The sequence below is a fragment of the Triticum aestivum genome, chromosome 2A (genome assembly GCF_018294505.1).
Source record: "Triticum aestivum cultivar Chinese Spring chromosome 2A, IWGSC CS RefSeq v2.1, whole genome shotgun sequence".
NCBI classification, from domain to species: Eukaryota; Viridiplantae; Streptophyta; class Magnoliopsida; order Poales; family Poaceae; genus Triticum; species Triticum aestivum.
Genome location: NC_057797.1, coordinates 110,351,948 through 110,358,989, shown reverse-complemented (window position 1 = coordinate 110,358,989; position 7,042 = coordinate 110,351,948). Strand labels below are relative to the sequence as shown.

Genomic DNA, 7,042 nt, shown 5'->3' with positions numbered 1-7,042 from the left:
CGAGGCCGCTCGGGGCAAAGAAACAGTCTCCCGACAAAATAGCACCCGACTCTCGTGTGCCACACGATTCGCACGGAACGAGCGGTCAAGGCACGGCCACTCGGTTCGACGGAATAGTGCGCGTGCACTTTTAAGATTTCAGGTTATTTCTTTTCTCCTTTTCTCTCTGTTATAATAAAGTCATGCAAGGGCTGTATATATATATATATATATATATATATATATATATATATATATATATATATATCAGAATGACTAATTCACATCTACATGATATTTAAGGATGTCACATCTAAGTGTTTGTACCGTCCGATCTGTCTCTGCTTTATTATTCGTGCACGAGGTGATGCGCTCGCATCGTCGCATTGTCTCGTTTGTCGGGCCGAGTGGGATACAGCGTAGCGGCCTCCGGTTTTTTGTTTGGGCCGGCCTTCGATTTTTGTTTGTTTATTGGGCTTGCTTTAGAATCTGAACAGTCTAACCTGATCTGGAGTCCCGTCCTCACTCTCCTCGCCTCTTTTCCCCTCCTCATCCCTTGTTCTGCCACCACTGTATTCCTTCTGACTCGAATCCAAGGGAGAGACGACCTGATCTGGTGGGCTTGTGGCGACAGAGATGGCAGGGGAATCCAGCGGAGTGAGTGTTCATCCCCTCTTTCTTTTCCTCGCCTTTTTTTTTCCTGTTTTCCCATGCCATCTAGGGGTGTTTGTTTGTTTTGAGGGATGAACATCAAGAACCTGGGGGGGGGGGGGGGGGGGGGAGTGTTTATATGAGTGGCATACATGAGGTGCTTGCTGTTTTTTCGTGATATATTAGATTCGTTTGCATCACACATTTTTTAGAGAGAAAATGAAATGTTTTTAAGTGTGGAATGTCTGAATACATGCCTATATATGCAGCTGATGAATAGTAACTAGCAATCCAACCCGGTTATGTTCATGCCCATGGCTGTAGATTTGTTTTTCTGTGTGAATCTGATTGTAGCAGCGAGCACCCCCAGTTTTGTAACTTGAGTCTGTACATCTAGGGACTTCCAGTTTTTTTTTTTGTGTGAATCTGAATGTAGCAGCGAGCACCCCAGTTTTGTAATCTGAATGTAGCAGCTAGCACCCCATTTTGTAATCTTGAGTTTGTAGCACATACTACATATAGACAGCAGACAGAGTTGCCTGCCATTTTTGTCTGAAATTTAAGAGGCATAATGCGAGTGGATAAACATTTTCAGTGGCATACATTGTAATCCTTCTTTTTTCAGACAGGAATGTCTGAATTTTTGTGTGTGTCTGTTTGTAGGGAGCATGTGTAGTCTTCTTCTGAATACTTCAAACTTCTCAGACTAAGCGAGGTCTTTTTGATTTCTTAAAAGTTGTGGCATATGGCACAACTCCAGAAATTGAAAGTATAGTAGTAGCAGGCCCGAATGTATAGCTTTTGTTTTTCATATTTTTACAGATTTTCTGTTAAAATCTTTTCTTGTTTGAAGATATGTGATTTCAAAATCTAACAAGAGTATTTTCTGATCTATGAGCACTAGAGAAAATTTATGTGATAAGGTAAGTGAAACAGATGGTAACTAGGTGGATAAACTCATCTGGTGCTGAACCTTTTTTGAAATGAACTCTGTTTCAGTTATATCATAGCAACCTGAACTTTCAGTATAGTCTACTCCAGATTCAACTTATTTTATAAGTTTTTTTAGTCTATAAGAATTTTAGATGTCCACTCCTTCCGAGCAGGATGAGAAGTGTACAATGGAGGCGGTCTTAAGTACCTCTGAACACACCTCCTAGTTTGTTTTTGTACGCCCCCTAGTTCGTTTGTGTGTGTTTGTCGGGGTCCCCAGTCCAAACCGACCATCGACTCGCAAATAGGGGGGGTGTGTTTTCTCAGGGCCCCCCAGTTGCAAGCTGACCATCGACTCACAACTAGGAGGTGAGTGTGTTTGTCGGTGCCCCTAGTTGCATGTTGACCATCGACTCGCAACTAGTGTCGGTGCCCTCAATTGCATGTCAACCAACGACTCGCAACTAAGGTTTGCGCGTGTTTTGTCGAGGGTCCGATCCCCAGTTGCATGCCGACCATCGACTCGCAACTAGGGGTGTGTGTGTTTGTCGGGGCACCCAGTTGCAAGCCGACCATCAAGTCACAACTAGGGGTGTGTGTTTGTCAAGGGTTCCCAGTTGCAAGCCGACCATCGACTCGTCACTAGGAGTGTGTGTGTTTGTCGAGAGTCCCCAGTTGCATGTCGATCATTGACTCACAACTAAGGTGCGTGTGCGTGTGCGTGCGTGTGTGTGTGTGTCGAGAGTCCCCAGTTGCAAGCCGAGCATCGACTCGTGACTAGGGGGAGTGTGTTTTTATTTGTTGAGGCTCCCCGGTTGTAAGCCGACTAGCAACTCGCAACTAGGGGCATGTGTGTTTTTCCAGGGGCCCGGTTGCAAGCCGATCATCGACTCGCAACTAAGGGTGTGTCTGTGTTTGTCGAGAGTCCCCAATTGCATGTCGATCATCGACTCACAACTAGGAGTGTGTGTGTTTGTCGAGGGTCCCAGTTGCATCTAGACAATCGACTCGCAACTAGGGGTGTGTGTGTGTATGTGTGTTTATCGTGATCCCCAGTTGCATACCGACCATCGACTCGCAACTAGGGGTGTGTATGTTTTCTTGGGGCCCCTACTTGCAAGCCGACCATCGACTCGCAACTAACGGTGTGAGTTTGTGTGTTGATGGTCCCCAGTTGCATGTCAACCATCAACTCACAATTAGGGGTGTGTGTTTTGTTGAGGGTCCTCAGTTGCATGTCGACCAGTGACTCGCAACTAGGGGTGTGTGTGTTTTTTCGGGGCCCCCGATTGCAAGCCGACCATCGACTCACAACTAGGGTGTGTTTGTTTTTGTTTGTCGAGGGTCCCCAATTGCAAGCCGACCATCGACACGCAAGTAGGGGGGGGGGTGTTTTGTCGAGGGCCCCACTTGTAGACCACCGACTTGCAACTAAGGGTGTGTGTGTGTGTGTGTTTGTCGAGAGTCCCCAGATGCATGTCAACCATCGACTCGCAACTGGGTGTGTGTGTGTTTTTGTTTGTCGAGTGTCCCCAATTGCAAGCTGACCATCGACACGCAACTAGGGTGTGTGTGTGTATGTGTGTTTATCGTGATCCCCAGTTGCATACCGACCATCGACTCGCAACTAGGGGTGTGTATGTTTTCTTGGGGCCCCTACTTGCAAGCCGACCATCGACTCGCAACTAACAGTGTGAGTTTGTGTGTTGATGGTCCCCAGTTGCATGTCAACCATCAACTCACAATTAGGGGTGTGTGTTTTGTTGAGGGTCCTCAGTTGCATGTCGACCAGTGACTCGCAACTAGGGGTGTGTGTGTTTTTTCGGGGCCCCCGATTGCAAGCCGACCATCGACTCACAACTAGGGTGTGTTTGTTTTTGTTTGTCGAGGGTCCCCAATTGCAAGCCGACCATCGACACGCAAGTAGGGGGGGGTGTTTTGTCGAGGGCCCCACTTGTAGACCACCGACTTGCAACTAAGGGTGTGTGTGTGTGTGTGTGTTTGTCGAGAGTCCCCAAATGCATGTCAACCATCGAATCGCAACTGGGTGTGTGTGTGTTTTTGTTTGTCGAGTGTCCCCAATTGCAAGCCGACCATCGACACGCAACTAGGGTGTGTGTGTGTTTTGTCAGGGAGCCCACTTGTAAGCCGGCCACCGACTCGCAACTAAGGGTGTGTGTGTGTGTGTGTTTGTCGAGAGTCCCTGGTTGCATGTCAACCATCGACTCACAACTAGGGGTGTGTGTTTTGTTGAGGGTCCCCAGTTGCACGTTGACTAGTAACTCGCAACTAGGGGCGAGTGTTTTTTCGGGGCCTTTGGTTGCAAGCCGACCATCGATTCACAACTAAGGGTGTGTGTGTGTGTGTGTGTGTGTGTGTGTGTGTTTGTCGAGAGTCCCCAGTTGCAAGCCGAGCATCGAATCACGACTAGGGGGTGTTTGTTTTTGTTTGTCAAGGGTCCCCAATTGCATGTCAACCATTGACTCGCAACTAGGGGAGTGTGTTTTGTCATGGCCCCAGTTGCAAGCCCACCATCGACTCACAACTAAGGGTGTATGTGTGTGTGTGTTTGTCGAGAGTCCCCAGTTGCAAGCCGAGCATCGACTCGTAACTATGGGTGTGTGTGTTTGTCGAGACTCCCTAGTTGCAAGCCGAGCATCGACTCGCAACTAGGTGTGTGTGTGTGTGTGTGTGTTGTGGGTTCCCAATTGCATGCCGAACTTCGACTCGCAACTAGGGATGTGTGTTTTGTCGTGGCCCCCAGTTGCAAACCGATCATCGACTCGCAACTAAGGGTGTGTGTGTGTGTTTGTCGAGAGTCCCAAGTTGTAAGCCGACCATCGACTCGCAACTAGGGGTGTGTGTGTTTGTTGAGAGTCCCAAGTTGCAAGCCGACCATCGACTCATGACTAGGGGTGTGTGTTTTGTTGAGGGTCCCTAGTTGCATGTCGACCAGTGACTCGCAACTCGGGGGGTGTTTTTTTGGGATCCCCTGATTGCAAGCTGACCATCGACTCGCAACTAAGGGTGTGTGTGTGTGTGTGTTTGTCGAGAATCAACAGTTGCAAGCCGAGCATCGAATCACGATTAGGGGGTGTGTGTTTTTGTTTGTCGAGGGACCCTAGTTGCATGTCAACCATTGACTCGCAACTAGGGTGTGTGTGTTTTGTCATGGCCCCCGGTTGCAAGCCCACCATCGACTCGCAACTAAGCGTGTGTGTGTTTCTCGAGAGTCCCCAGTTGCAAGCCGACCATCGACTTGCAACTAAGGGTGTGTGCGTGTTTGTCGAGACTCCCATCGACTTGCAACTAGGGTGTGTGTGTTTTGACGTGGCCCCAGTTGCAAGTTAACCATCGACTCGCAACTAAGGGTGTGTGTGTTTATCGAGGGTCCCTAGTTGCAAGCCGACCACCAGCTCGCAACTAGGGGTGTGTGTTTTGTCAAGGGTCTCCAGTTGCATATCAACCATCGACTCGTAACTAGGCGGGGTGTGTGTTTGTTTAGGGCCCCTAGTTGCAAGCTGATCGTCGACTCGCAACTAGGGGGTATGTGTTTTGTTGTCGCCCCCAGTTTCAAGCTGACCATCGACTCGCAACTAAGGGTATGTGTGTTTTTCGAGGGTCCCCAGTTGCATGTCCACCATCGACTCGCAAGTACGAGTGTGTGTGTTTGTTGAGGGTCCCCACTTGCATGTCGACCATCGACTCGCAACTAGGGTGTGTGTGTGTTTTGTCATGGCCCCCAGTTGCAAGTCCACCATCGACTCGCAACTAAGGGTGTGTGTGTGTGTGTGTGTGTGTGTGTTTGTGTTTGTGTTTCTCGAGACTCCCAAGTTGTAAGCCGAGCATCGACTCGCAACTAGGTGTGTGTGTGTGTTTTGTCGTGGCCCCAATTGCAAGGCAACCATTGACTCACAAAGGGTGTGTGTGTGTTTGTTGAGGGCCCCCATTTACAATTATTCCATTTTTTGATAGTTTTTTTCCTTTTTTGATGTAATAAAGATTTACAAGGTACTTCTTCATGAAACCCCTAAAGAAAAAAGGATTTCTAGTTTGTTTTAATATAACTGCAATTTTGATAGAGACCGAATCTGTTACATACTCAGAATTTGTTCAGTAAGACTGAATTTGTTAGATTCAGAGTATCATAGAATTTCTGAAAATTTAAGAGTGTGGTTATGTGGCAGGGGGTGATTTAGATGTAATTAGTAACATCGTTCTAGGCTTATGTGAAACTTTTGAGCAGGGGAGACCCGGACTTCATGCAGACTGAAATTAATAGTGTGTTGGTTATACAGACTGATATTTTGTTCATTCATACTGAATTTGTGTTCATCTAAGGCTGATTTTTTTTGCTTGATTGAGGTTGTAATTCTCCCCCTAGTCAGTTTGAAATTCTCAGTGGTCAGTCACATACTTTTGTTTTTCCAGAAATGAATTTTGTTGTGATTCAGACATGGAACCCTAGCAGTCATACAACTCCGATTCTAGGGGATTCTATATACTTTTTCCTCTTGTTTTCATTTCTGATTCTAGACATTCAATTTTTTCCCATTGGTTGGTTCCTCCTAATATGTCTAATAATGTACGTGCTTGTCACAATACGATTACAACAATTTTTCCGTGCTCAGTTCATACTTGACTATTCTTCAAAATTCTTTGTTTATCTATTCTTGTTTCTTTTTACAGGGGGAGTGTAAGCAGAGATACCAACCATCAAAATTCAGAGAGCAATATCATCATTGAAGACCTGGACCAAACTTTTCATGGCAATGTTTCTGAAGTTGAGGCCTCTAATATTGATTTAACAGAAACGGATGCATCAGATGGCATGTTGCTTGATGGTATCAGAAAATGGTAAATCATTTTTCACCGCACCAAACTTTTTTGTGTTTTCGTGCTTCTTTTTTGCCTTCATAAGTTCAGTCTTGTTTGAATATAATCTGTTCTATAAGAGCCTAATTTTCTTTTTTGTTATTTTGGTTTTTTTGTATGCAGCTGCAAAAGAGTGATGAGAGTAAACATGGGAGGAATGTTTTGAAGGAGCAAAGCAGGAAGGTAAATTGTTTTTTATTTCAATTAACATCTTTTACCTACCACGCCATCGGTTTTTTATTATAAGTAGTGTGTTATCATGCCAAGTACTTTTTTGTTTGATAGAGCTGAGTTACTAATTTTAATTTGTCTTTTTTGCTTGATTATCAGATGGGAACAACCCAAGAATGTTTGAATAAAGGAAGAGCAAGTGCGTATATCAGATTTAGCATAGGGTGTTCTTCCAAGATAGTCGACAGTGTTTGCAAAAGCAATTACAGAATGGAGCTTGTGAAGAACTCTGGATTCGGATACATGCTTGTGAAGAACTCTGGATTCAAGCAATTTTGCCAAGGCCTACATCTGGTCCCAAGCTTTTTTTTTACAACAAACAAACAAATTAAGCCCACAAACACAAGGCCTAGGCTCAGGAAACTTGCCGAGA

General features: G+C 45.8%; 1 long non-coding RNA gene across 1 annotated transcript; it reads left to right on the top strand.

Annotated features, from left to right (window-relative positions):
- Nucleotides 1-448: 448 nt before the first annotated feature.
- LOC123187870 (uncharacterized) lies at nucleotides 449-7,039 on the top strand. Its single transcript, XR_006494173.1, has 4 exons — nucleotides 449-636; nucleotides 6,253-6,420; nucleotides 6,562-6,621; nucleotides 6,769-7,039. It is a non-coding gene; the product is annotated as an uncharacterized lncRNA (long non-coding RNA).
- The last annotated feature ends 3 nt before the right edge of the window (nucleotides 7,040-7,042 follow it).